Source organism: Pinus tabuliformis, chromosome 5_2 (genome assembly GCF_031772625.1).
Source record: "Pinus tabuliformis cultivar Carrire ecotype Pingquan chromosome 5_2, CPIR1, whole genome shotgun sequence".
Taxonomy (NCBI): domain Eukaryota; kingdom Viridiplantae; phylum Streptophyta; class Pinopsida; order Pinales; family Pinaceae; genus Pinus; species Pinus tabuliformis.
The window spans coordinates 604,910,419-604,915,382 of record NC_142306.1 but is presented as its reverse complement, the minus strand read 5'-3'; positions in this window follow the sequence as shown (position 1 = coordinate 604,915,382).

Here is a 4,964-nt window from a genome sequence, read left to right as displayed (position 1 = left end):
TACAGCCGAGATGTGGTGTTCAGAGAGGTGAAAGATGTTATTAAACATGAAGTCCAACCAAAGGAACATGAGAAGATAGAGTTTGAGCTAAAGGAGGAAGAATCAGACTCTACAGCAGAGGAGGAATCAGAAGATGAAGAGCCACAAACTCCCGCTGTGAGAAGATCAGTTCGAGAAAGAAGGAAGCCAGAAAGGTATAGTCCATATGCTTTTTGTTCAAATTTTTCTTTGTCTGTTATTGATGATGATCCCAGGACTGTCAAGGAAGTAGTCGATTCCGAGGATGGAAAACTCTGGAAAGAGGCCATGGTTGATGAAATGGCATCTTTGCACAAAAATGAGGCTTGGGATCTGGTGGAGTTGCCGACTGGAAGGAAACCCATTGGCAGCAAATGAGGTGGCGGGAATTGATTTTGGTGATATTTTTTCTCCTATTGCCAAGGTAATTTCTATTAGATTACTTTTATCTGTTGCTTCTGCTTTTGATTTTGAGGTAGAACAGATGGATGTGAAGAAAGCATTTCTTCACGGGGATCTAGAAGAGGAGATCTACATGAAGCAACCTGAAGGCTTTGCGGCGAAGCGTAAGAAATAACTGGTATGTAAGTTAAAGATGTCTCTATATGGGTTAAAATAGTCACCAAAGATGTGGTATCAGAAATTTGATACATTTATAGGGGGACTTGGCTTCACCAGAAGTAAAGAAGATCACTATGTGTATTTTAAATTAACTGGTGACCATGTTATTTATCTGGTCTTGTATTTGGATGATATGTTGTTGGTTGGAAATGACAAAGAAGTTATCCAGGATTTGAACACCCAATTGTCCTCCAAATTCGACATGAAAGATCTTGGTGCTGCAAACTATATTTTGGGCATGGAAATTAAAAGAGATCGGGCAAAGAGGAAGCTCTGGTTAAACCAGAGGAAATATGTCGAGACAATATTGCAGAGGTTTAATATGCAGGATAGTAAACCGGTGAAGGTTCCTATTCCTGTAGGTGTGAGGTTATCTGCTGAACAGTGTCCCAAGACACAAGAAGAGGAAGAGGACATGTCTCGTGTTCCATATGCAAGTGCAGTCAGTAGCCTAATGTATGCAATGGTCTGTACTAGACTAGACATTGCACATGCAGTGGGAGTATTGAGCAGGTTTATGCCAAAACCAGGGAAGGAGCACTGGACAACAGTGAAGCGGGTTTTCAGGTATTTGCGTTGCACTAATGATTATGGTTTGTGCTACCAAGGAAGACTAGGATTGGATAGAGTGTTAGATATTCATGGCTTTGTTGATGAAGACTGGGCTGGAGATCTGGATCAGAGAAGATCTACAAGTGGGTATGTGTTTAACCTATTTGGAGGTGCAGTCACTTGGATAAGTAAGAAACAAACTGTAGTGGCACTATCAACTACAGAGGCAGAATACATGGCAACCACTCATGCAAGCAAGGAATCAGTTTGGTTGCAGAGATTGTGTTCAAGTATGGGGTTAGTATAGGAAGCTATAAGGATAGACTGTAACAGCCAAAGTGCAATTTTCTTGGCAAATAACCCCGCATATCATTCAAAGACAAAGCACATTGATGTTCAGTATCACTTTGTGAGGGATATGATAGAAGACAAAAAGGTGTTGCTGGTAAAGGTGGACACGTTGAAGAATACTGCAGATGCATTGACAAAATCTGTGAGCTCTGAGAAGTTCTCTTGGTGTAGAGAGACAATGGGAATTTCAGGGCTGGAAAAATGACTAAGCTCTCTTATGGCCCCCTGTGGAAAGAAAAAACAAGTGGGAGAATGTTGGGTTGTGTTATATTCTTTCCACGTAGTTAACAGGGGGTTTGAGGGGCACCCATAACCCCACTTTATGGGGTCAGAGGCAGCGCCCTAGAAAATTTTGGTTTTGGACCCTATGTTAGGTTGGGTGGACCCACCTATGCTTTTGTGCATGATTTTCGCACATGTTTTTTGGACGCGATGGTTTTTGGTCCATGGTATTGGATGCTTCAACATGTATAAATATGTATTATAACACTGAAAGGAACATAATGAAAAATCAAGCTGGTAGTCCCAGTTTTGGGATCGAAGGGAAATCTCTGTGTATATGTGTTTTATGTGTTCTGCTCTCGCATTATTTATTTTCTGTGTTTTAGAATTCGTATGTAGGTAATTTCTGTACAGGGTTAAAACCTACATTTAGATTTATCACTCCATTCATGTCAATGGCCCAATCTATTCCCAGTAGTGCGGGCTAGGGATTGTTGTCATCAACAACCTCTATCACTTTGAAATCTGCAAGCGCGCTTGCACCTTCGATATCTACTATTATTCCCTGCAATCTTCCCATAGGTAGGATCTTTTGCTGGTTTTCCATTCACAATTAAATAGGAGACCATTGCAGGGCAAGCCTACCCATGCGCTCCCATGTCTGCTTTGGCAAGACGTTCGCGTCTGATCCTCTATCCAAAATCACTTGATCCATTTCATATTCCCCGATCTACGTGGTTAGTCTCATCTCTCTTCTTGTTCGTGTTGTGTGCTTCCCGAGCTTCTGGACTACATGCGGTTCTCCTAGTGAGGTTCCAGCACATCTAGTGATGAGTTCTTGTAGTCCCTCCATAGCTTTGATGTCGCATAGCAGCTTCATGCATGTCTCCAAAAATATAGTGAGCATTGATGGGTCCATTTCCGGTTCTAGATTGTCTTTACTTCCTGAAGTGGAGGCATCCGCGAAGCTCTTCTTAGCTTCCATGAATGTCTCTTTAGCATGCTCTAAATCAAATTCTGGTTCCTTTGTTGGAGCCTTGCGAACCCAGACACTCTCTTCGGGTTGCTTGCCTTTGTCATCTCCTGCCGTGATACCACTTCGAAGCATGATATCTACATTCAGGTCTTCCTCGCGTGGCTCAGACCTCATCATTTGCAGTTCTGAGTTGGGGGAGGTTGGAGTGCTCCTTTATCACGCAACCTCTCTACCACTGTGGGACAGTCCTACATCTCATGATCAAACTGGGTACAATATAAGCATGATGGTCTCGTTGGATTTGTACAGTCGTGGGCATAATTCCCCGGTTCTCCACAATTGTAACATATCAGTTGTATGCAACCTCTTCCTGGTCCCAATCCACCTCGATCTCGTCCGTGCCCCTAAAATCTAGTGTGCGCCATCCCTGCATTTTGATCGAGGGCCTGTATTTCGATTTGAACTCTGTAGGTAGGAGTCTGATCCATCATCAGTTCATAACTTCTATAGGTACGCTCATCGTGGCCTACTGACCTGCAGAAATTACAAAACAAATGTTGGGAATTCTGCGTATACCTTTGTAATAGATGGAAGTTATCTGTAGCATGCTTCCGTCCTATCTGATAAATCACGCACCATAATGCAGGCAATGCGCTCGATCCTACTTGTGCCTCTAGTCTTAATGGCATTGGTCCTCCTCCCGCCAGGTAGTTCGTGAAGATTGGACAATGGTCCTTGTCATGTCCCTGGCCTTTGCACTTTACGCACCATACCTCCTCACACACTTCTGGGCGAGCCGTCGTGTCTTGTTTCAAACTTTGCATCTCAAGGCACAAGTTTTTCAATTGTGCATGGATCTGTTGAACTCCCAGGTTAGGATCTTGTATCGGGGTCTTTTGCAGTCTCATTGCGATCTCCAAGGCCTTGGCCTGAGTGGTTAGCTTCTACTGTGACAACACGTTCTTTAGATGCGGTGTTAGCGATGCTACGAACCATGTGTGGTGTTTCCCATCCGTCAAGGTCATATTAACTTCATGAATTGTACACTTCAGTCTCTGATCTAGATCCCATGGGGTCTCGCCTAGAAGCATCGCGATTCCCTTAAATCCAATGATCGACTGTGTATCTGAATTTGGCCTGCTAAATTCCTTGTTTAGCGCAACTTGGATATCTGTGATCCCTGCGTTCAGATTATCATTGGAATGCTTAATGTACCAAGTCAGTGTGCGATCCTGCAAAACGCTCACCAGCATTGCTTTCTTTATATTGTCATCCGTGACTCCCTGCGCTTCCCATACAACCCTTACCACGAACCAAAACTGGCCCGGATCTTCATTCCCTACTCCTCTGAACACTGGAAATTTTATTGTGCTTGCCATATTGAACTGTGATGGTGGCGGAGGTGGTGTGGGCAAAGGCGGGGGTGACAATGTGAAACCAGCAGTGGTGTAGGTGGAAGTGGTATGCACGGAATTCGCTGCTTTATCAAACTGATCACACTTCTTGGTGAAACCTTCGCAAGCTCTTCCTTGCTTTCTCACATAGGTGAAATCAAGGTTGCTAGTTTCTAGTTCTGCGCTAGCTTAATTTCTGTAGATCCTCCCACTCCGTGTAGCCCCAAACATCATTTTATTCGCATAACCCGCTTTTCACACAGTAGCATTTTAATCCAAGTGTTCAAAGATTTAATGTACTTACCTCGTGGTCCTTTGAGGAAGCGTTGTTCTGCATCGCTATAGCTGATTGAGGTATCTACTGCGAACTTGGTGATAAATCGTCCTATAATTCGATCAAGCAAGTGATCCACAACACACACGATCTTATCTTCTGATGCCTCCAGTCTGCGCACCAACTCTGGAGTCCACACAATAGGTTTGTCAACCCTACACCTTCCTTAACTGTCTACTAGCTTCACGATCCACTCGCACAACTTAGAGGGGAAGGATGCAAAGAATATTTTGTGGATCTCCGTATATAAGTAGAAATCTAACCACTCTTCCTTTGATACTCGCGGATTCTTGTTTTCCTGCGCCGCGAACTCGTGAATCTTTATGTCCAACCACTCTTCAATTCCTTTCTTTGTCGGATTCCAGTCATATGACATTAGACATCTCTATGCAAATCCTGGTCCCAACAACGGAACCATTTGTTGGCTTATTGGGGCCTGACCCAGGTTCAGATTTAGTTATCCAAACAAATCCCGATACTACTGGCCCTTTCGGCA